The 25,379-nt window shown below is 46.5% G+C and overlaps 1 protein-coding gene across 1 annotated transcript in view; it reads left to right on the top strand.

Moving 5' to 3' along the window:
- CCM2 (CCM2 scaffold protein) overlaps window positions 1-25,379 on the top strand; it is a 40,857-nt gene that overhangs the window by 14,037 nt on the left and 1,441 nt on the right. The window lies entirely within an intron of this gene.

Here is a 25,379-nt window from a genome sequence, read left to right as displayed (position 1 = left end):
TGCAACCTCTAACTCCCAGGTTCAAGCGATTCTTCTGCCTCAGCCTCCTGAGCAGCTGGGATTTCAGGCGCCCGCCACCACTCCCGTCTAATTTTTGTATTTTTAGTAGAGATGGGGTTTCACCATGTTGGCCAGGCTGGTCTCGAACTCCTGACCTCGTGATCCACCCACCTTGGCCTCCCAAAGTGCTGGGATTACAGGCATGAACCACCGCGCCTGGCCTATCTTAATTTTTAATTGCAGTAAAAAAGCAAACGCATAACAAAATTTACTATCTTAACCTTTTTATTCTGGCCATGTTGCCCACGCTAGTCTTGAACTCCTGGGCTCAAGCTGTCCTCCCACCTCGGCCTCCCAAAGTGCTGGAATTACAGGGTGAGCTACAAATCCTGGCCAGTCTTAACCTCTTTTTTTTTTTTTTGAGATGGAGTCTTGCTGTATCACCCAGGCTGGAGTGCAATGGCGCCATCTTGACTCACTCCAATCTCTGCCTCCTGGGTTTAAGCGATTCTCCTGCCTCAGCCTCCCCAGTAGCTGGGATTACAGGCGTGCACCACCAAGCCTGGCTAATTTTTGAATTTTTATTAGAAACGGGGTTTCGCCATGTCGGCCAGGCTGGCCGTGAACTCCTGACCTCGGATGATCCGCCCATCTCAGCCTTCCAAAGTGCTGGAATTACAGGCGTGAGCCACTGTGCCTGGCCAGTCTTAACCATTTTTAAGTGTACAGCTCAATAGCACCAAGAATATTCATGTTGTGCATCTGGCGTCTTTTCGACAAGCCCTTGTCATTCTTTGAACACTTTCTTACATTCGCTAAAACAAGGTGTTTCAGCTAATCTTATTCTTCCCTGTCCCAGCCCTGGAACCAGACAGTCGTCCAAGGAGTCCTCCTTGCTTTTAGTGGAAATGGTATTTGGAAACCAAATAGATATTTTTCTGGATCTATTTATGTATTAGGGTTCACACTGATACCTCTAATTCCAGTCCATTACACAGAATTTATTCCAGTCTTACCCCTTTCCACATTTATACCTTGCGTTTCCAACGGTGAGAAATCTGGTTCCTGTTTTCTTTTTTTTTTTTTTTTTTTTGAGACGGAGTCTTGCTCTGTCGCCCAGGCTGGAGTGCAGTGGCGCGACCTCGGCTCACTGCAGGCTCTGCCTCCCGGGTTCACGCCATTCTCCTGCCTCAGCCTCTCCGAGTAGCTGGGACTACAGGCGCCCGCCACCACGCCCGGCTAATTTTTTTTTGTATTTTTAGTAGAGACGGGGTTTCACCGTGGTCTCGATCTCCTGACCTCGTGATCCGCCCGCCTCGGCCTCCCAAAGTGCTGGGATTACAAGCGTGAGCCACTGTGCCCGGCCTGGTTCCTGTTTTCTTAAGTGTATTTGCTTTTTTGCTCAGTCTCCCTATAGGTTAACACTCCTAGCTGTGCTAGCCAAACTCAGCTGAAGACATGCTGCTGTTCCCTCCCCACAGTTTGCTGCTGGGCATGCTGTCCTAAAGCTGAACTAAGAAATATTCCCTTCCCCTTCCCCTTCCTGGATTCACTGACCAAAAGCTTGGGTTTGATGAAAGGGAGGGAGAGGTGAGGATGAAAAAAGGGTAAAGGTGAGTTACACAGCTCAGCCCTGACCAACATGTTCCTGTGCCCTGCTGAACACATTGGCTTAAGCTGGGCCCTGGGTATCTCAATTTTCCCCATGTCTTGCATGTTGAGCCAGAGTTGGTCCCAGACATACCTTCTCTAATCCTATGGCATGTGTGCCAGTCCAGAGCTGGCCCAGGACATCCTGGTTCCTTAAGTGTGGCCCTGATGAAGGGGAAGGGATAATGAGAAGACATAGGATAAAAAGCCAGTTAAAGAGCTCATCTCTGGACATGCTTCCCATCTTGTCCTTGACATGCATGCTGACCCACTGCTGGGCCTTGGGCATTCTGCCCTTTTCAGCTTGACAGACTGATACTGCCCCCACCCCCCCATCCGAAAGCCACAATTTGGCTTTTTTTTTTTTTTTGAGACGGAGTCTCGCTGTCGCCCAGGCTGGAGTGCAGTGGCACGATTTCAGCTCACTGCAGGCCCCGCCTCCCGGGGTTCACGCCATTCTCCTGCCTCAGCCTCCTGAGTAGCTGGGACTACAGACGCCTGCCACCTCGCCCAGCTAATTTTTTGTATTTGTAGTAGAGACAGGGTTTCACTGTGTTAGCCAGGATGGTCTCGATTTCCTGACCTCGTGATCCGCCTGCTTCGGCCTCCCAAAGTGCTGGGATTACAGGTGTGAGCCACCGCGCCTGGCACAATTTGACATTTTTAAAATACCGAAGAAAAGAAAGAAAATTGGTCTTTTCTTTTTATCCCTCTGTTTATCATTTTTAGCACTTTTATTTCCTCTGGAAAATTTCCATCTGGAATAATTTACCTTTGGCTTTGTCAACTTAAAATTCAAGAAATGTACATATTTGGAAAGGATACTTTATTTCTTAGAAAGAGTTGCAGCCTGTAGGTTGGCCATCCCACAGGCTGGGAAGCGTAACCTTTGGCAGAGCCTGAAAGGTAGGCACTTCAGAGGAGGAGGGGTTGGAACAGGAATTTGTGCTGAATGGGTTGACCAAGTATATATATTCAACAGGTATAGGTGGAGTTATGAATATTCATGGAGGGGGTCCTGATGCATGTGTACTGAACAGACATGCAATTTATTTTATTTTATTTTATTTTTTTTGAGACAGAGTTTCACTCTTGTTGCCCAGGCTGGAGTGCAATGGCACAATCTTGGCTCACTGCAACCTCCGCCTCCCGGGTTCAAGCAGTTCTCCTATCTCAGCCTCCTAAGTAGCTGGGATTACTGGCGCATGCCACCAGGCCTGGCTAATTTTTGTATTTTTAGTAGAGTCGGGGTTTCATCATATTGGTCAGGCTGGTCTTGAACTCCTTACCTCAGGTGATCCACCCGCCTCAGCCTCCCAAAGTGCTGGATTACAGGCATGAGCCACCTAGCCCAAACATGCATCTTTTCTTTTTTCTTTTTTTTTTTTGAGTTGGAGTCTTGCTCTGTCGCCCAGGCTGGAGTGCAGTGGCACGATCTTGGCTCACTGCAATCTCCGCTTCCCAGGTTCAAGCGATTCTCCTGCCTCAGCCTCGCGAGTAGCTGGGATTACAGGCGCCTACCACCACGCCTGGCTAATTTTTGTATTTTTGGTAGAGATGGGGTTTCACCATGTTGACCAGGCTGATCTCTAGCTCCTGGCCTCAAGTGATGTGACTGCCTCGGCCTTCCAAAGTGCTAGGATTACAGGTGTGAGCCACCTCATCTGGCTAATTTTTTTTGTATTTTTAGGAGAGACGGGGTTTCACCATGTTAGCCAGGATGGTCTCGATCTGACCTCGTGATCCACCCACCTCAGCCTCCCAAAGTGCTGGGATTACAGATGTGAGCCACTGCATCTGGCCCAAACATACATTTTTAAAAGAACTTTTAGGTTCAGGGGTACATGTGCAGGTTTGTTATATAGGTAAACTTGTCATGAGGATTTGGTGTATAGATTATTTCATCACCCAGGTACTAAGCGTAGTATCTGACAGTTATTTTTTCCAGACAGGTATGTTCTTTGCATTCCATGTTCACTTTGAGGTGGAGACAACATTATATTCAGGCCCCATACCTCAAAAGGTGAAGTAAGGAGACAGGGCACTCAAGTGCACAGCCTCTGTAAACTGGCTAGAACCAGTCTATGGCTGGTGGTCTTCTTGTCAGGAGGGAGTTACTGAAGGCAGTCTCTTATCCAGTCACAGCTATAGTTTCGGCTTGTGGAACAGGAGGTCAGTTGGCATCTGGTGGTGAGCTGCAGTTGTTTTCCTATTGCTTATGCAGGACAGTGCTTGTTTGGCTGCTAGAGAAAAAGAAGAACCTTGTGGTAGTTAGAACAGAGTTGATCTTGAAGAGTCAGACTGTGTGGCTGAATCCTTACCTGGCATGGTCATAGGTCTTGTTTGTAATTTGGTATCTTTTTTTTCCCCATGATCTTCATGAACACATGCAATTTGGTATTTTATTGCCACAGAGTCCATTCTGTCAGTTTTGTGGTCTTTATTTTAACATTAATGCTGGTCAGTTGTGCCTGAACTACAAAAGGGAGGGAATATAATGAGGTGTGTCCCAAGCCATCTTGTCATGGCTGGGACCAAAACAGGCTTTGTTCAGTCAGTTGGGGTGCTTAGGATTTTATTTTTAGTTCTTCGCCTGAAGACCTTGCTTAGAATTTTTCCTGGTGTAGGTCTGACACATTGTTTCACCTTTTATTATCTGAAAATACCTTCATTTCATCTTCATTTTTGAAGGATAGTTTTACAGCAGCAGTCCCCAACCTTTTTGGCACCAGGGACCGGTTTCGTGGAAGACAGTTTTTTCATAGACCAAAGTGGGGAAAAGGTTTTGGGATGAAACTGTTCCATATCAGATCATCAGGCATTAGATTCTCGTAGGGAGCGCATAACCTAGATCCCTCCAACACACAGTTCAGGGTTTGTGCTCCTATGAGAATCTAATGCAGCCACTGATCTCATAGGAGGCGGGGCTCAGGTGGTAATGCTCGCTGGCCCTCCGCTCACCTCCTGCTGTGTGCAGCCTGGTTCCTAACAGGCCATGGACCCAGACCAGTCTGTGGCCTGGGGGTTGGGGACCTCTGTTTTACAGGATGTAGAATTCTAGGTTGACTGTTTTCTTTCAGCATTTTTTATTATTTATTTATTTATTTATTTTGAGACGGAGTCTCGCTTTGTCACCTAGGCTGGAGTGCAGTGGCGTGATCTTGCTCACTGCAACCTCTTCCTCCTGGGTTCAAGTGATTCTTCTGCCTTAGCCTCCTGCGTAGCTGTGATTATAGGCACATACCACCACACCCAGCTAATTTTTTTTGTATTTTTAGCAGAGATGGGGTTTCACCATGTTGATGGGGCTGGTCTTCAACTCCTGACCTCCAGTGATCTGCCCGCCTGAGCCTCCCAAGGCATGAGCCACCATGCCCAGCTTCTTTCAGCATTTTAAAGATGAAGCCTCATTGTCTTCTGGCATCCATTTTTTCTCTTGAGAAGTTACCTGTCATTTTTCATTTTTGTTGTATTGAATGTCTTTTATTTGACAGTTTTAAGAATTTTTTTTTTTTTTTTTTTTTTTGAGATAGGGTCTCACTCTGTCGGCCAGGCTGGAGTGCTGTGGCGTGATCTCGGCTCACTGCAACCTTGCAGCCTCTGCCTCCCGGGTTCAAGTGATTCTCCTGCCTCAGCCTCCTGAGTAGCCGGGACTACAGGCATGCACCACTGTGCCCGGCTAATGAAAAAAATTTTTTAAATATAGATGGAATCTCAGTATGTTGCTCAGGCTGGTCTTGAACTCCTGGCCTCAAGCCATCTTCCTGCCTCCGCCTCTGAAAGTGCTGGGATTACAGGAATGAGCCACCGCACCTGGCTGGGTTTTATACTTTGTTTTGGTAGATCAGTTTTGATCTTTGTCCTTACTCTTAGGGTAAATCTCTTAGTCCTGGAATGTACGTTTTACTCCTAAGATGTGGCCCTTGTGGGGTTTCAAATGGATAGTCTCAAGTGTTTAAGGTGCTTATTAAGCCCCTCTAACTTGGCAGGACTTGGACTCCAAACTCTTATCTACCCTGCAGCTAGGGAGAGCTAAAATCTCAGCTTTTTTTTTTGAGATGGATCTTGCTCTGTCACCCAGGTTGGAGTGCAGTGGTGTGATCGTAGTTCACTCTGACCTTAAACTTCTGGGCTCAAGCAATTCTCCTACCTTAGCCTCTGAAGTAGCTAGGACTACAGGCATGCACTATCTGGCTAATTTTTATTTTTGTAGAAATGGGGTCTCACTATGTTGCCCAGGCTGGTTTCAAACTCCTGACCTCAAGTGATCTTCCTGCCTTGGCCACCCAAAGTGCTGGGATTATAGGCATGAGCTCCCGCGCCCAGCCATCAGCTCAGCTCCTTCAACCTTCAAGCTATCGTGTCCTTTCTGGACTTGTGGGAGTCTCACCCCCCCCTTACACAGTTCAGGGTTCAGCCAAAGATTTGAGGGGACCTTATACTCAGACTTTGGTTCCTTTTTTAGTGGATTCCTCTTTTCCTATATTTCCCTCTCAATTTCCAGCTTCTTTAGCAGTCTCAAATCCTCCTTTAACCTGGCAGGCCAATAAAATTGCACCTTTTTTTTCTCTGCTCCATTCCTCTCAGACTGGGGCGCACTCTCAGGAGTAAAGCAATATGAAAGTGGATCTTGCCCAGTGATGTTCCCTTCTTTCAAGGGTCGTATAAATTCCAAGCTTTTTTATTTCTATTTCTTGTTTGTCTCCAGTGTCTTTAGAAGATTGTTTTTCACATTTTATCTCGAGTTCATAATCTCAGTCTGTGAGAAAGTTGTTTTGATACAGTCTACTTCTCTCTTAAGGGAATAAGAACTTCTTTGGGTTTATTTTTTCTTGACAGTGTGTTTTGGAGCTCTTTCATTATAGATATATAGTTTCTTTATTCTTCTTTAGGGTGGAATGGCATTTTTATCTGTGGGCTACTATATTTAAACAGTAGCCCTCCTATGGACTTTTAGGTTGTCATTTTGCTTAACGAATAATGAAGCAATTAATTTTCTAACCTGTCATGTATGTAATGCATCTGTAGGATTAATTCCCGAAAATGCAGTTGCTGGGAAAGCATATGTGCATTTGTAATTTTAGTAGATGTTAACAAATTGTTCTCTATAGTAGAACCAAGGTTTATTCTTTTTTTCTTTACCCACCTCTTGAGAACAATTTTTATTAGGTGAAAGTGGTATTTGCTAAAAATTTTTAGTATTTTCCAAAATGAACTTGTTAGTTTTCTTACTAAAAAATACATTTAGGCCGGGCGCGGTGGCTCAAGCCTGTAATCCCAGCACTTTGGGAGGCCGAGGCGGGCGGATCACGAGGTCAGGAGATCGAGACCACGGTGAAACCCCGTCTCTACTAAAAATACAAAAAATTAGCCGAGCGTGGTGGCGGGCGCCTGTAGTCCCAGCTACTCGGGAGGCTGAGGCAGGAGAATGGCGTGAACCCAGGAGGCGGAGCTTGCAGTGAGCCGAGATCGCGCCACTGCACTCCAGCCTGGGGGACAGAGCAAGACTCCGTCTTAAAAAAAAAAAAAAAAAAAAAAATTTATATCTCAGAAGAAAGTAGCAAAATATATTATATGAAAAAAATCACACCCACTAGAAACAACTATTATTAGAGTCTTTCACGTTGCTTTCCTGTTTGTGTATGCTTTTCTGTGTTTGCAGTAATAATACAGTCTTATTACCTTGGTATTTATTTCAAACACTTGCTTAGTGCCTACTGTGTGAAGAGCTTTTTGGGGAGCTGTCACTGCCTGCCTGAATCTCCCTCACTGTCTGAGGGTGGTCTTAGTGCTCATGAGGTCGAGAACATCGAGTGCTGTGTCAGAAGGCAGAGGTCAGGTGGATTTAAAGCTGTTGCACCAAAGCCAGGTGTGGCGACATGCCTGTAGTCCCAGCCTACTCATGAGGCTGAGGTGGGAGAATGGCTTGAGCCTAGGAGTTAGAGAATGCAGTGAGCCATGATTGTGCCACTGCACTGCAGCCTGGGTGATGGAGCGAGACCCTGTCTCTAAAAAATAAAAAATAATAATAAATAGGCTGGCACGGTGGCTCACGCCTGTAATCTCAGCACTTTGGGAGGCCGAGGCAGGCAGATCACCTGAGGTCAGGAGTTCAAGACCAGATTGGCCAACATGGTAAAACCATGTTTAGTAGAGACCAATAGTCTCTACTAAAAATACAAAAATTAGCCAGGCATGGTGACACATGCTTGTAATCCCAGCTACTCAGGAGGCTGAGACAGGGAGAATTGCTTGAACCCGGAAGGTAGAGGTTGCAGTGAGCTGAGATCGCGCCACTGCAGTCCAATCTGGGCGACAGAGCGAGGCTCCTTCTCAAAAATAAATAAATAAATAAAATAAAATAATAAATAAATAAAACTATACATCAAGCACCATCTCCCTGTCCCCTGGGTATGCCTTTGGAAGTGTGGTTTGCAGAGTGAGTGAGATGAGGCAGGGGAGTAGGAGGAGGAGCTGAGGAGGAGGGGAGGAGAGGGGACGGGATGAGAGAGGGAAGGAAGGTGGAGTCGTTGTTCCTGCTGTTGCCTTGCATGGCTGTGACAAAGAGCTGTTGAAGCTGTCTTCTCACAGTTTTGCACCCTGTGGGTTATGATTCATTAGTGGCATGTGAAATCAACCATGTAGGTAGCAACCCTTTTTTCATGTAAGAATTTAAAGGATACAAGTATAAAGTTAAAGAACTTAAGGAAAAATTTTGCTAGATTCATTTTGAATTAGAGCTGTCATGTATTTCTTAGCTATCTGCATGGAAAAGACCTAGAAACAATGATAGTCCAATAGCAGTGAGCACACCTAGGACTTTATTGTAGTCTGAATTGTATGTCAAATAGTGTGGTTACAGTAAGTGAGGGGATGTAGCTTTTTGCCACAAAATCTGTACTTTGGAAGGTGAATGTCAAGCAGTGAGAACAAATGGAGACTGTTGATCTGTGCTTTGGTTGGTGTTCAGAATTAGGCCACATTTTAGTATGTTTCATGTGGGGATCATTATTTTTTTTTTGGACCAGCTTTTTTTTTTTGAGATGGAGTCTCGCTCTGTTGCCCAGGCTGGGGTGGAGGGCAGTGACGTGATCTCGGCTCACTGCAAACTCCGCCTCCCAGGTTCACGCCATTCTCCTGCCTCAGCCTCCCTAGTAGCTGGGACTACAGGCGCCTGCCACTGTGCCCGGCTAATTTTTTGTATTTTTAGTAGAGACGGGGTTTCACCATGTTAGCCAGGATGGTCTCGATCTCCTGACCTTGTGATCTGCCCACCTTAGCCTCCCAAAGTGCTGGGATTACAGGCATGAGCCACTGCGCCCGGCCTTTTCTTTAGAGTTTCTGATAAATGGCTTTTCTTTTTTCTTTCAAAAGAAACATTAAATTTAAAAAAATTTCAATAGCTTTTGGGGGACAAGTGGTTTTTGGTTACATGGGTGAATTGTATAGTGATGAAGTCTGGCTTTTATTTTGTTTTATTTTTTTGAGACAGAGTCTCATTCTGTTGCCCAGGCTGGAGTGCAGTGGCAGGATCTCGGCTCACTGCAACCTCCGCCTCCCGGCCTCAAGCGATTCTCTTACCTCAGCCTCTCGAGTAGCTGGGATTACAGGTGCCCACCACCATGCCTGGCTAATTTTTATATTTTTGATAGAGATGGTGTTTCACCATGTTGGCCAGGTTGGTCTCAAACTCCTGAGCTCAAGTGATCCACCAACCTCGGCCTCCCAAAGTCCTGGGATTACAGGCATGAGCCACCTCACCCTGCAAGTCTGGGCTTTTAGTGTACCCATCACCCAAAGAGTGTACATTGTATCCAGTAGGTAATTTTTCATCCCTCACCTCCCTCCCACTTTCTCCCTTTCTAAGTCTCCAGTGTCCATTATATCACTCTGTATGCCTTTGTGTACCCATAGTTTAGCTCCCACTTATAAGCGAGAACCATGCCTGGCCCAAACTTCTTTTTTTTTTGAGATGGAGTCTCGCTGTGTCGCCCAGGCTGGAGTGCAGTGGCACAATCTTGGCTCACTGCAAGCTCCGCCTCCCGGGTTCACGCCATTCTCCTGCCTCAGCCTCTCCAAGTAGCTGGGACTACAGGCGCCCGCCACCACGCCCGTCTAATTTTTTTGTATTTTTAGTAGAGACGGGGTTTCACTGTGGTCTTGATCTCCTGACCTCGTGATCCGCCCGCCTTGGCCTCCCAAAGTGCTGGGATTACAAGCGTGAGCCACCGCACCCGGCCCCAAACTTCTTTTTTTAAATGTTCTAATAAAACTTTATTTACGGCTGGGCGCAGTGGCTCACGCCTGTAATCCCAGCACTTTGGGAGGCCGAGGAGGGTGGATCACCTGAGGTCAGGAGTTCGAGACCAGCCTGGCCAACATGAGGAAACCCCGTCTCTACTAAAAATACAAAAATTAGCTGGGTGTGGTGGCGCGCATCTGTAATCCCAGTTACTTGGAAGCCTGAGGCAGGAGAATCTCTTGAACCTGGGAGGTGGAGGTTGCAGTGAGCTGAGATCGTACCACTGCGCTCCAGCCTGGGTGACAGAGCGAGACTCTGTCTCAAAAAACAAAACTAACAACAACAACAACAACAAAAAACACAAGAAAACCCCAGTTTATTTACAAAAACAGGTGGCTTGCCTGTGTGGTAGAGTTTACTCAGCCTGTTTCTAGAGAATTCCTTGTTATTGTGAATGAGGTTCAGTTTTATTATGGTAGGCAGTGAGATTACTGGGAAATCTTTTTTTTTTGTCCTGTGCATCTTTGTTTAGTCATTATTTTGATAGCTCTGTATCAGTTTTTTTGTTTGTTTGTTTGTTTGTTTTAATTTTGAGATGGAATCTCACCCTGTCACCCAGGCGGGAGTGCAGTGGCACAATCTCGGCTCACTGCAACCTCCGCCTCCTGGGTTCAAGTGATTCTCCTTCCTCAGCCTCCCAAGTAGCTGGGATTACAGGCATGCGCCACCACGCTCGGCTAATTTTGTATTTTTAGTACAGACGGTGTTTCACCATGTTGGTCAAGCTGGTCTTGAACTCCTGACCTCAGGTGAGCCGCCTGCCTCGGCCTCCCGAAGGGCTGGGATTACAGGCGTGAGCCACCGCGCCCAGCTGTTTTTTTTTTTTTTTGAGACCGAATTTTGCTCTTGTTGCCCAGGCTGGAGTGCAGTGGCACAATCTCACCTCACTGCAACCTCCGCCTCCCAGGTTCAAGTGATCCTCCTGCCTCAGTCTCCCTAGTAGCTGGGGTTACAGACATGTACCACCATGCCTGGGTAATTTTGTATTTTTAGTAGAGTCGGGGTTTCTCCATGCTGGTCAGTCTGGTCACCAACTCCCAACATCAGGTGATCCTCCTGCCTCGGCCTCCCGAAGTGCTGGGACTACAGGCATGAGCCACTGCGCCCGGCCTCTGTATCAGTTTTGAATTTAGTTCTGGGTGTTTTCCTTACATCTAAAGTGTGGACTTTTTGGATTTCTGAGTAGCCAGTTCAGCAAAGTCTCTTCAGCTGATTATAATGTTCAGGAAAGCCTCTTCAGCTGATGATAACTTCTGGCATCACCATTCAGCAGTCAGTCAAACATTAAATGATTACCTGTAGGCATTGTGGAGTTTCATCTCTGCATGTCCAGGCCAGGCCTTAGTCAAGGCCCAAGAAACATGTTTTTATTGTCAAGAACTTCTAGGCTCTTAGTTTACATAATGGAATCTTCTAGATTTTCCTTTGCTTGCTGAACACTGTCATTGTCACCCTGGGATTTCTCTGCGTCCTGGGTTGGTTCCACCGTTTCTTGGAGTCCACATCTTTTTCTCTCTTGGATCCTCCTCCTTTTGCTGGGAGTATATCCTCTAGTATGTTTTTCAAAAGGGGGTTTTTGGAGTGTAAAGATCCCAAGGCACTGCAGCTGTGAAAATAACTATTTTGCACCTTGATTGACAGTTTGGTTTTAAGTTAACTTCCAGATTTAAATTAATTTCCCCACAGAATTTTAAAGGGATTACCATGTTCCCATTTATCATGATACAACTGATGGTGATCTGAGTCTTACTGCTTTTACAGGTACTTTTTTTTGCATTTTCTTATTGGAAACTTTTAAGATTCTCTTGAAATTCTGCAGTTTTATGAAATGAGTCTTAAGTGTTTAGGGTTTGTCTCTTACATTCAGCCTACTTGTTAGGCTTGCTTTTTTTGTCCATAAAATTGAGTTCGTCATTGTTGTCTTCTGATATTTGTGTCCCTCTTTGATTCTGCCTGCTCTTATTCTCCTCTTAGGAAACTGTTAGACTCGATGGACCTGGCTTCTGTGGCCTTTAATTTTTCTCACATTAAACTTTTTACTTTTTCACTTTATGTTCTAAGACAGGGTTGGCAAACTTCATGTAAAGGACCAGATAGTAAATATTTTAGGCTGTGTGGGCCAAGGGGAAAAATCGAGGCCATTAAGTAGGTACTTATATAAGAGAGAAAGCAAATTTTCATAAATTTTTTATTAATGAAATTCAAGGTATAATAATTGAGTACAATTTTTTGTAATGTGGTTCTACTACTGAGAATGGAATTCTTTTTGGGGGCTAACATTTTGCTTAATCAGGGTTCAAAGTTGGTGATTCCCTTTATCGAATTGGTGGCAAATGTTCATCTGTAAAACATTTGCAGCTGTGGCCATCAGCAGCAGGCAGGCACTGGCCAACCCTGCAGTTCTTCTTCACATCATTCTTTGGGCTCTCCACTATGTCCTTGTTATTATTCTATGAATTTTTTATTTTGGCAGTCATATTTGTAATTTCTAAGATATATTTCTTGTTCTGTGTTCTCTCTTTTTCTTTTTTTTTTTTGAGACGGAGTTTCAATCTTGTTGCTCAGGCTGGAGTGCAATGGCGTGATCTCAGCTCACCGCAACCTCCGCCTCCTGGGTTCAAGTGATTCTCATGCTTCAGCCTCCCGAATAGCTGGGATTACAGGCATGCGTCATCATGCCCGGCTAATTTTGTGTTTTTAGTAGAGACGGGGTTTCTCCATGTTGGACAGCCTGGTCTCAAACTTCCGACCTCAGGTGATCTGCCCACCTCAGCCTTCCAAAGTGCTGGGATTACAGGCGTGAGCCACCGCGCCGTTTTCTCTTTTTCATAGCTGTCTAATCTTATTTTATGGATGCAGTTCTCCTCAAGTGTCTCTAAGTATACTAGCTAGAATGTAGGTTCCTGTGCCTGTCTCTTCCCATTTGCTCTTTGGCTTTTCTCTCTCATGCTGACCGTGGGGATCACTGTGTTTGTGAGGGAAGGTTGGGTTGACTAGTGTTCAGAGCATGTGGGTTTTCTTTTTAGTCATGTCTATTTCCCTGGAACCCTTCCCCTCCCTGCAGTAGCCAAAATAGAGGTGAGGCTGCTCAGCTGAGTGGCACCTCTTTCTGTATCTCACTCCTGGTTTGCCTTTTTCCCTTTGAGCCTGCCTGAAGGTCAGGGTCAGCTGGTTCTGCCCTGTATAGGCAACTTTTAGAAAGGAGCAATCTGAAATTGTGACTCTACTCTGGTTTTTAAAGACAGAAAGTGACAGTCCAGTTAATACCGGATATTGACTCAAATCTAGTTCTAATGTTGCTTTTCCAACTTTATGACAGTTTCTACATCTGTGGTATATGGAATAATAATTGAAGCACTAAATTGTTATTCTGAAGCAGTCAGTCTTTTCAGAATCAAGAAATATTAAACTTTATTTGTTATAGGTTAATGAAATAGAACTGTATGAAAGTACCATTTTTATAGCCAAAACACTGTTGAAAATCACTTTGATTTGGTTCAACCTAATATTTAAAAAATTATATTGTAATTGTTATGTTTATTTATTGATCTGTGAATATAGTCACTCTAACCAGATTTTTTTTTTTTTTTTTTTGAGACGGAGTCTCACTCTGTCACCCAGGCTGGAGTGCAATGGTGCTATCTTGGCTTACTGGAACTTCTGTCTCCCAGGTTCAAGTAATTCTCCTGCCTTAGCCTCCCAAGTAGCTGGGATAACAGGTGCCCACCACCACGCCCGGCTAATTTTTCTGTTTTTAGTAGAGATGGGGTTTTACCGTGTTGGCCAGGCTGGTCTCGAACTTCTTACCTCAGGTGGTCCACCTGCCTCGGCCTCCTAAAGTGCTGGGATTACAGACATGAGCCACCGCACCCAGCCAACCAGAATATTTAATTAAGTAGCCTTCCCTTTTTGTAAGCCATTCTGGAATTTTCAGAGTTCTAAGAGCCATCACCAGCAACAGATCCAACTTCTGCTTTTCTAGATTAGGAAATTTGCCTTGAAGAAGTGAGCTTGCCCAGAGGCACCCTGTTTAATTTCAAAGTGCTGCTGACTCAAACTCATGAGTCCTGGAGTCAGGTAGAGGCACTTGTAGGCTGAGGACCCTTAGAGCCTGGTGTGCCCTGCCCAAGCCCCACCTGGGAATGGAGTTATCTCTGTAAAGATCTTGCTGCCTTTGAGCAAGTACTGCAAACAGGGTGACTGGAACAGCCTTGTCACGTATTTCCACCCTTCGTATGAGGCGGGTACCGTGGGTCTTCACCAACAGCACGGCCTGTTGTCTCCAGGAAAGGGTAGCCCCTCACAGTGCTTTCTGTCTGCTTGTTTAGCTTTGGCATTTGAATGTGCAGAATGGTGGACTTTCAGATTAATGTCCTTCCGTTGACTGCAGAGTTTCTGCTGGAAATGCACGGAGGCTGTCTGTGGGGTTCGCGTGCTGTGGGAAGTAGGGAAAATGAGCTGGTTTACTTTGTCTTTTTGTGCATGCAGACTTTGGATTTTGCCAACAGTTTCTGGGTGCTGCCTGCTTTTTAAACTTTTAAAAAATTGTAAACAGCTTCAGTGGCTTTGCAGAAGGAAGCTGTGGTTTCTGGTCTTCCTGTTCAGTCATGTTTTTTTCAGAGGGAGGGCTAACATCTGGCCATATTTTTCAACAAATTCAGAAGTGAATAGAGAATGCATAGTAGCTATCGGCAGAGGAGGAGGAACCAGAATCTCTCCAAAGAAATGCCTCAAACAGAATTTCACACAGGGTATTCCATGGAGAATGAGGTAGGTGCAAGTCCAGTGCGGAAAGTGCCATTTAGAATGATGGTGTGAGTCCCCTGTGGGTGGCTTTCGTGGCTGCTTCCCAGGGCTTGCCCATTGTGAGCTAGGGTAGCCCAGTCTCCATGACCCCTGCTTTGGGATGTTGGGGTGGGTGGAGGGTTCATTTGCTGGCTTCCTGGTCTGAGACCCTGTGGCAGGGGGGCGTGTATGGAGGAGAAGTGTCGTCCCATCCAGGTGGGGTGTATAGGTTGTTGCATTCATCCATCTTGACTCAAGGAAGAAGAAGCCACAGGTTTTACATCTTCTAGGGAGAAGTAATTTTCCTATGGATTTGTGGTCAGTTGGGACCCAAGAGCTTGGTTGAAAAATGATGTAGGGAGATGGTCAAGCAAGAGAGCACCCAAAGCTGGGATTTCATCCACGAAGCCTGCAACACGAGTGGGGTGCTGCTTAAGACCCTACCAGCATGGATCCTGGCCACCCCCAATGTGGCCTCCTGTGGGCACTAAGGTGCCTGTGCCTTTCTCACTGAAGCAAACAGGCAGTAGTGGGCAGAGCTCTGGTTCCCCTTGAAATTCGCTTTATCAGTCGGGTGCAGTGGCTTACGCCTGTAATCCCAGCACTTTGGGAGGTGGAGGTGGGCGGATCAGGAGGTCAGGAGATCAAGACCACTCTGGCTAACATGGTGAAACCCCGTCTATACTAAAAATACAAAAACTTTGCCGGGTGTGGTGGCACGTGCCTGTGATCTCAGCTCTTTGGGAGGCTGAGGCAGGAGAATCACTCGAACCCGGGAGGTGGAGGTTGCAGTCAGCCGAGATTGTGCCACTGAACTCCGGCCTGAGTGACAGAGTGAAACTCTGACTCAAAAAAAAAAAGAAAGAAAGAAATTAGCTGTGTCCTGAGATGTGGGTGCACACCGGCTATGTCATACTCATCATTTAGGCTTCTCCAGCACCAAGGAAAGGTCCTTTTTCCATTGGTAGGCACCAAAGCACTTAAAAAAAAAAAAAAAAAAATCTGTCAACTGGCACTGCCGGGAGTGCTGGAAGTTTGTGGAAATTCAGATAGGGCTGCAATGTGGGTGTCCACAGAGGAATTGTCATGGAGCTTGTAGGAGGGGATTTGTCGTAGTGCCTCCGATGTGCACCTTTGGCAGTGTGATTTATGAGGGATGGCAGGTGTCATTCTGGGACTATAGCCTATCACTGTCCAGCTGGACAAAATCATCGCTCCAGGTTCCACTGTCTTCTCAGACCCGAGCACTGAGTTTGGTGCCTCTTCCAGTCATTTTCCCTCATTCCTGCTGGGCCCTCATGTGGCTGTGCAGTTGCAGTTTGTCTGTCTCCCTCTTTAGACTGGGGGTTCCCTGGGGGCAGGGACGGTGGCTCCTACAGCCCCAGTGTCTGGCGCATAGTGAATACTCATGAGATGTACTGAATGTTGGCCTTAAGGATACCTAGGCCTTTTTGTAATACTTTAAACATCTTTGTTCAGAGGCAGTTTTGTTTTATTAGATAAACCCACCTTGTAGTTTATTCATAAGGGTTAAATAATTTGCACAAATGAAAATGCCTGAACCCTGTAGCAGAGACATGCTGGGTACTGCTCAGTGTGACTAAATGTTCTTCCCTTTCTTCCTTATAGACTTTTTAGCACTTTCTCTAGAGTAATACTGAGCTCAATGTTTTGCATGGAGAACGCAGCTGGAAGGTATAGCCATACTATTTACTTTGGTCCCCAAGTAGAGGCCACTGTCTCATGAGTCTGCTTTTGCTGGTTCTTTTAGTGGATTCATTTCTCCTTGTAAATTAATAAACAGGTGCCCTGACTTATAAGTTAGTTTCTGAGAATTTGTTGAGTAGACCCAGTCACTCCAGATCCCGTTCACCCAAGTGAGCTGATAATGTTGAGCTTCAGATCTAACAAAACTCAAGACCCGCAGTTGGCACCCGAGGGCCAGCCTTGCCCAGAGCCTGAGCCTTGGCTTTGTGTGAGGTGGGCATTCTCAGTAGGTAAGCCCTAGTAGGCCAGATTTAGTTTTAGTTTTTTAACTCAGAAGTACATTTTAGGTTTCCAACTTTAAGAGTTGTTTTAAGCTTAAGACGTAAACTTTGCAAGAATTTGTAAGGATCTAGGGATCTTCCACAGTGAGTTTAGAAAGTTCTGTACAGTTATCTGAGGTGGCATATATTCCATATGGATGTCTTTGCACAGCGCTGCATGGTGACTCAGAGCCCTGTGTTCCCTCCTCCTGGCTCCGTACTGTGGGCTCTGGCGGGTCCCTTCAACCCTCACAGCCTCAGTTTCTTCAGGAGAGACTTAGGCTGGGATAGACCCCACACCTCACCTTGGTGCTGAGACTCCACTCATGGAAGAGAAATAGCACTTAGCCTGGTTTCCTTCTGGGGACTGAATTGGTCCTTTGGTCTCTGAAGTTCAAAGGTGAAAAGATCATTTGGTGGTGATGAACAGGCGTGCTCAATCAAATACATGTTGAATGAAGAATGGTTGCCTGAGCTAATCTCACCTTTTAAATTCTGTGTGTCCATCTATAGTACATTCTAGTGAGTTAACCCATGATGGTTTACTGGAATCCTGATTCTGTACATTAAAAATATTCAAAACCATTTAATTATTTCCCTTGTTCTTTCCAGACAGGGTCTCTCACTCTGTTGCCTAGGCTGAGTTCAGTGGTGTGGTCACAACTCACTGCAGCCTCAACCTCCCAAGCTCAAGTGATCCTCCCACCTCAGCCTCCTGAGAACCTGGAACTACAGGCTAATTTTTAATATTTTTTAGAGACAGGTCTCGCTATGTTGTCCAGGCTGGTCTTGAACTCCTGGCCTCAAGCCATCCTCTTGCCTTGGCCTCCCAAAGTGTTGGAATTACAGTGTGAGCCACTGTGCCTGCCCTCAATTTATTTTATTTTGTTTTTTCTTGAGACGGAGTCTCGCTCTGTCACCCAGGCTGGAGTGCAGTGGTGTGATCTTGGCTTACTGCAACTGCCACCTCCCAGGTTCAAGCAATTCTCCTGCCTCAGCCTCCTGAGTAGCTGGGACTACAGGTATGCACCACCACGCCCAGCTAATTTTTGTATTTTTAGTAGAGATGGGGTTTCACCATGTTGGCCAGGGTGGTCTCGAACTTCTGACCTCAGGTGATCCACCTGCCTCAGCCTCCCAAAGTGCTGTGATTACAGGTATGAGTCACTGCGCCTGGCCTCAATTTATTTTTTAACTAGAACTTTCCTTTAAATTTATTTTCTTTCTTTTTTTAGATTTAAAAGAGACAGGGCCTTGCCCAGGTGGAGTGGCTTACACCTGTAATCCCAGCACTTTGGGAGGCCGAGGTGGGTAGATCACTTGAGGTCAGGAGTTTGAGACCAGCTGGCCAACATGGTGAAACCCCATCTCTATAAAAATACAAAAATTAGCCAGGTGTGGTGGTGCACACCTGTAATCCCAGATACTGGGGAGGCTGAGGCAGGAGAATTGCTTGAGCCCAGGAGGTGGAGGTTGCAGTGAGCTGAGATCACACCACTGTACTCCAGCCTGGGCTGTATAGTGAGACTCCAGGTCAAAAAAAAAGAAAAAAAAAGAGGGCCTTGCTCAGTCACTTAGGCTGGAGTGCAGCGGGCAGTCATAGCCCACTGCAGCCTTGAGCTCCTGGGTTCAAGTGATTGTCTCACCCCAGTCTTTCAGGTAGCTAGGACTACAGACGTATGCCACCACGCTCAGCTTTTTTCTTTTTAATTAATAATTATTATTTGTTTTGAGATGGTCTTGCTCTGTCACCCAGGCTGGAGTGCAGTGGTGCGATCACAACTCACTGCAGCCTTGACCTCCTACGCTCAAGTGATCCTCCCACTTCAGCCTCCCAAGTAGCTGTGACTACAGGTTTGTGCCACCACGTCCCGCTAATTTTTATATTCTAATTTTTGTGTTTTTTTTTTAAAGATGAGGTCTCACCCTGTTGCCCAGGCTGGTCTTGAAGTCCTGACTCTAGTGATCCTCCCATCTTGGCCTCTCAAAGTGTTGGGATTACAGGTGTGAGCCGCTGCACCCAGCCATCAGCTTAAATTTTGTGTTCAAAAGCAACTTCTTTTCCAAAAATCTGAGGTGGTTTCTTGTTCAGTTTTGTATCTGGAATAGCGGAGAGCTCTCCCCCAGCACCAGCTGTCCTTCCTACCACCCCCTGCAGCTGAGAGCTGAGCAAACACTACCTCTGAAAAGCCCCATCATCCTCAGCAAGAACAGCAGCTACCCTGCGTTCCATGCTGAATGGGTAGGAGTGGCAGAGGGAGGCTGCAGCAGATGTGCAAGGATGCATTTCTTTACTTAATAGTGTTAATATTCCACTTTCTAGGAAGGCTTACCCATCAATTAAAATTATTTGAGACATTAAAAAAAGAAACTTGTGGTAGCTGCTATTGAAGACTAAGGACTAGGGCCAGAGAGACGCCTGCCTCCAAGTAGTCCACAGAGTCTGCTTGTTAAACTGTTCATGATTTGGAGGCCCAGGTAGAAGGGGCAGGTTCCTCTGAAGCACCTTGGCATGCCCTATCTTTGGTGTTCCAGGGTCGCCTTCCTCTGCTAGTCTGTGAGCAGTCAGAAGGTTGTATCTCCTGTTCATTCCTCTCCTTGTCTCTTGCTGCTTAGAACAGCAGCTTGAAGAACAGGGTGGCTGAGCCCTAAGTGTACCTTTGGAGCATCCTGTGTGTCTTCAGCATTGATTGGCTGTTTTTACTGTGGATTTAATTTCAGTTACTTTACTCTGGTCTTACTACTTCTGCTTGACTGTGACATCATTGAGGGCAGGGGCTGTGTCACCTCTAACCAAAGGGCCTCCCCAGATGCCTAGCCTGGTCCAGGCGTTCCATCGAGAGTCAGTACCAGCATTTATTGCTGTCCAGTCTGTGCAAGTTCCATGCTGGCTTCTGGGTAAGAGCCAAGGGCAGCCAGGTGTAATGGCTCATGCCTGTAATTCCAGCACTTTGGGAAGCTGAGGCTGGTGGATCACCTGAGGTTGGGAGTTTGAGACCAGCCTGGCCAACATGGTGAAACCCCATCTCTACCAAAATACTAAAATTAGCCAGGCATGGTGGCGGGTACCTGTAATCCCAGCTACTCCAGAGGCTGAGGCAGGAGAATTGCTTGAACCGGGGAGGCAGAAGTTGCAGTGAGCCAAGATCACGCCATTGCACTCCATCCAGCCTTGGTGACGAGCAAAACTCCATCTCAAAAAAAAAAAAAAAAAAAAAAAAAAAGAGCAAAGGCCAGAGGAGGACAGAGTTGGGCTTGATCTGGGGAAGAACTGATTCTTGGGCAATAAGAGGCATCTACAGAGGGCCGTCCTGGTTTCCTTGTCCTGCAGGAGTTCCTACTGTTTCACTGCCTAACTGCAGAGGGTCTCTCTTTAGGGGTGGGATTGTAGGATGGGGGGGGGCCCAGAATCCTTCCCAGTGCAGACTGTAATTCTGTGTGGAGACTATAATTTTATGACCTGTACATCAACATTGAAATAACAGTGTAGGTTGCATGTGGTTTGTGGGACCTGTTGATTTGGTGTGGGCTTCTTGGTTAGAGGTTTATCTTGGCAAATCTCCTGTCTCAGAGTTGGTTTCCTGTAGCTCCCATAGGTAGATTAGTAACTAGTTTGGCTAACAGGCAGCTTTGAGAAGAGCCAACTAATGGAGCCAGGCTGCTTGCCCACACTGTCGGATTCAGAGTTCAGTCACTGTCCATGACACAGCTAGTTATCATTTAGGAGGAATGAGCTTTGGGGGCTAGCAGGTAGAAATGGTTTAGGGACAGCCATTTTCCTGTGGCTGATGTGAGATTATCCATGTCTGTGGGGATGCAAGCTTCTGAAAAGCTGGGCTCATGGGCCACATGCCTCTGTATTTCCATAACCTCCAGGCCAGGGTCTTGTACATCATAGGGCCTGGGAGAATAAGTGAGTGGTCAAGCATACACAATTGAAAAGTAATTCATGTGCCATCTGGTCACCTGGGAGTGTCAGAAGAGAGGAAATCACAGGCAAGCAAAGCCTGGTGTGTTTTTAGTGAGGCTAGAGAAACGTGATTTTTTGCATGGCTAAAATTGCATCACTAAATTTTGAGGGCCGTTTTTAACTTACAGTTTACCATGATTTCTTGGCTGACAAATCATAGATGACCCTTTCCCACCATTCTCCCATGAGAACCCCACACTGCAAACTACCTGTCATGTCCAAACTTGTCCTGGGGCTCAAAGCTTGTCAGGGATTAAGGAGAATGAAGCCCGAAAGTGCCTCAGGGACATCCTGTCTTCACTGCTGTTGTAGAGCCAGGGCCTGGGCAGCACAAGGCCACGTGCCTTCTGAGCCCAGGCCAGTCCCAGCAAGCTCTTCTGGAAGCACTTTTTTTTTTTTTTTTTTTTTGAGATGGAGTTTCTCTCTTGTTGCCCAGGCTGGAGTGCAATGGTGTGATCTCAGCTCACTTCAACCTCTGCCTCCTGGATTCAAGCGATTCTCCTTTCTCAGCCTTCTGAGTAGCTGGGATTACAGGCATCTGCCACTACGCCCAGCTAATTTTTGGTATTTCAAGTAGAGATGGGGTTTCACCATCTTGGCCAGGCTGGTCTCAAACTCTTGACCTCAGGTGATTCGCCAGTCTCGGCTTCCCAATGTGCTGGGATTATAAGCATGTGCCACCATGCCTGGCCTTTTTTTTTTTTTTTTTTTTGAGACGGGGTTTTACCATCTTAGCCAGGCTGGTCTCTGACTCCTGACCTCAAGTGATCTGCCTGCCTCACCCTCCCAAAGTGCTGGGATTATAGGTGTGAGCCACCGCACCCAGCTTCTGGAAGCACTTTTTTTTTTTTTTTTTTTTTGAGACGGAGTCTTGCTCTGTCACCCAGGCTAGAGTGCAGTGGTGCAATCTTGGCTCACTGCAAGCTCCACCTCCCGGGTTCACGCCATTCTCCTGCCTCAACCTCTCCGAGTAGCTGGGACTACAGGCGCCCGTCACCATGCCCAGCTAATTTTTTTTGTATTTTTAGTAGAGACGGGGTTTCACCGTGGTCTCGATCTCCTGACCTCGTGATCCGCCCCCCTCGGCCTCCCAAAGTGCTGGGATTACAAGCGTGAGCCACCGCGCCCGGCCCTGGAAGCACTTTTTTAAAAGTTTTTATTTTTCTTGAGACAAAGTCTCACTCTGTTGCCCAGGCTGGAGTGCAATGGCATGATCACAGCTCACTGCAGCCTTGACCTACCGGGCTCAAGCAACCTGCTGCCTCAGCCTCCCAAGTAGCTGGTACTACGTGCGTGAACCACCACACCTGGCTAATTTTTGTAGTTTTTGTAGAGATGGGGTCCCACCAGGTTGCCCAGGCTGGTCTTGAACCCCTGAGCTCAACAATCCACCCACCTCGGCCTCCCAAAAGTGTTGGGAATACAGGCGTGAGCCACTGCACCCAGCCTGGGAGCACTTTCTGTCCCCTCTGTGGTTCATCTTAGAGCAGATCATCTTGTAAGGATATTGGCGATCTTAATTTTTTATGCTTTTATATTTTGCCTCAGTTTAAGTGTAATCGGCAGGAAGCAGAAAATATATTCATCCTTTTCAAAAAATATTTTAAAAATTCAAATATTAAAAAACAGAAAAGTAAACAAAGCTACTGTATACATCATCTGGCTCCAACTATTACCAACTCTGAGGACCTTTAGTCATCCTTACTCCATACTCTCCCCTACCACCGGATGTGCTGAACAGCAGAGAATGGGACCTGGGAGGGGGCCTATTCCAGGTCAAAGGGGAGAGACTACTCCTGGTCAACGGGGGACTACTCTGGGTCTATGAGAGGACCAGTTCAGATAAATGAGGGACTATTCCAGGTCAATGGGGAACCACTCTGGGTCAAGGGAAGACTATTCCAGGTCGGGCAGGGACCTGGAATAGCTCAAGGAAGAGCTATTCCAGGTGAAGAAGGCGGATGCAGGGGTGGGTCCAGTCAGCCCAAGTGAGAGAGGAAGCATTTTAGCAGATTATAGAGCTTTAAGCCTGGTTCACAGGTGTGTCACCTGTTGGGGGCACGAATGAAGAGCTTAGGCTGGGATGCTGCTCCAACTTTATTATCTAGTCTGTGGTAGTGATGAGTAGGAAACAGTCTGATTATATATATATATATAGACAGCAATGGAAGAAGAGAGAAATTTTAACTTATTGTCAAGGTAAATACAGTCATAAAATTAACTGGTATATGTTTTGCTTGTTCACAGCGTATCAAACATGTGCTCAGAGCTTTATGTAGATTATTGTATTGATTGCCTGTGGCACTTCTCTAAGGATTGTTAGCCTGTTGTGCAGATGGTGAGAGCTCATCCAACCAGTTTGCTTAGTAAGTTGTGCAGCCCAATGCATGCTGGAGCAGAGGTCATGCCTAGGACCTGAGGAACATGTGCAGCCCAATGCATGCTGGAGCAGAAGTCATGCCTAGGACCTGAGGAACATCTGTATTTACTGGTAGAAGAAAGAGAGCTGGCAAAGGGTGCATGAGATGCAGGAAACACAGGGGACAGAGTGACAGAGGCGTGGTGGCAGCATTAGTGCACTTCTCTGAAAGCAAGACTTTTTGTTGTGTTTTTTGTTTTCGTTTTTATTGAAAGAGCTTCCTGATTCCATATCTGTTTATTCCTGGGTGCATGGAATAAAACATGAAATAAAGAAGGGTAAGGAGGAAGCTGAGGAACAGAAAGCTCAGCCTTGGCTGTCAGGAGGCAGCAGGGTCAGGAAAAATGTTGGGTTTTGCTTTTTGAGGACTTGTTTTATTTGGGGTGGCCTTTGTTTGCTTATTTACTTTTCCCGCTAATGCTGGAGAGCTGAGCATGATGGTGGTGGTGGGGAGGGGCTCATACAGGGCAGGGTCCAACCCCAGCCTCATTAGGGAGGCAGCTGCAGGGCCTGCTGGGAGCCCCTGGACGACCGATTTCTGCTTTTGTCAGGAGTGGTTACTGACTAGTGTAGTCCTTGGCTGCGATTGTCCGTCGGTGAAACTGGTGGGTTTGAGGAGGTTATAGGTTATAGGACCACAGGTTCTGCTACACCATTTTATATTGGATTTTGCATATGGGTGAATTTCCCATATGCTGGAGAGAGACAGAAATGAGAGCTTTTAATGAAAGTTTGGTGATTTATTGTATATATGTTTTGTTAGTTTCTGTGTTTGGTGATAAGGGGGGTCTGAGCTTGGCCTACTGTGGGGGTTTCGGCTGCCATCTGTGCACTGGGTCACCCTATCCTGGCAGGCACCTGCAAAAGGAGTGTTGTCATCTCCTCCTGCTTTTCCTCTGTTGAGAGTTATGGAGAAGATGGTGGGGAAAAAATTCTCTTAGTCACGGCTCTGGTTTTTACAGGCCTGTGTGATGTTTCCTTGCTGTGGCTGCACATCAGTGTCTCGTTTTCTCGGGTTTATGCTCCTTTGGGTGACTGTAGGTAGGGATCGTAGCATGATCTCTCAGCACAATTTGGGATTGCTTCCTCCCAACCCCCCTCCCCCGGCGCCATTGTCAAAGGTGGTGATGAAAAGCTTTCTTACCGAGTTATTGTGAATGAAGTGTCAGGTCTTTTCCTGAATTCCGCAGGTGAGGCTTGCTGTAATCCTCTCTTGCTCTCTCATTGATTCTCACTCTTTAAGTTGACTTTGATTGCAGGATTAGCCTTCAGAACCGTCATGAAATGCTGGATAGGGTGTGAGGTCATCAGAGTTAGGGGCTGGCCAGCTGCTGATCAGGGCTTCTCCCCCTCCTTTTTTTTTTTTTTTTTTTGAGACAGTATCTTGCTCTGTTGCCCAGGCTGGAGTGCAGTGGCATCTCGGCTCACTGCAACCTCTGCCTCCTGGGTTCAAGCAATTCTCCTGCCTCAGCCTCCCGAGTAGCTGGGATTACAGACATGTGCCACCACACCTGGCTAATTTTTGTATTTTTAGTAGAGACGGGGTTTCACCATGTTGGCCAGGCTGGTCTCGAACTCCTGACTTTAAGTGATGTACCCGCCTCAGCCTCCCAAAGTGCTGGGATTACAGGCGTGAGCCACCGTGCCCGGCCTGGTTTCTCCCTTGTTGATCTGCATTGGAGCTCAACATGCTCAGTGACCCCACTTAGAGTGTTCCCCATTGGGGAAGGAATTGCATAAAAAACGTATGTCCCATTAAGCCATTAAGAAATATGCTTCTATAGAATGTGCTCAACCTTGGCTGTTGAGATGCTTAACTTGTTGATGCCAGCACTGGCCACACCTTCCACCTGCCTTCCCGGAGTTCTCAGAAATGAAGTGTCCCAGCTGAGCTGGAAAGAGTTGGAATGATGTTATGTTTTATCTTCTGTGGGGAATCTCCCCCTTCTATCATTGTCTTTCCAGATAAGGTTACCTGCCTTCTATGTGTTGTAGGAACAGATGAAGAGCAAGGTCCCTCCATGCCAGAGGCTGCATGGCAGCCCAGCCCCACCCTGCTGGCCTGTGTGCTGGCTATGGTCCCTCAGGCTTGTGTGCTGTTGGTACCTTTCTCACCAGTCTGGCAGTCAGTGATCCCTGTTGCATGGGGGCCATGGTAGTAGTTTTGGCTACTTCTGTTTGTTAACCATAGGTACAACACAAAGCATTTGTGAATAATGAACTCCA

Source organism: Hylobates moloch, unplaced genomic scaffold (assembly GCF_009828535.3).
Source record: "Hylobates moloch isolate HMO894 unplaced genomic scaffold, HMol_V3 SCAFFOLD_1, whole genome shotgun sequence".
Taxonomy (NCBI): domain Eukaryota; kingdom Metazoa; phylum Chordata; class Mammalia; order Primates; family Hylobatidae; genus Hylobates; species Hylobates moloch.
Note: the sequence above shows the minus strand (reverse complement) of the source record. Positions and strands in the feature narration are given on the sequence as shown.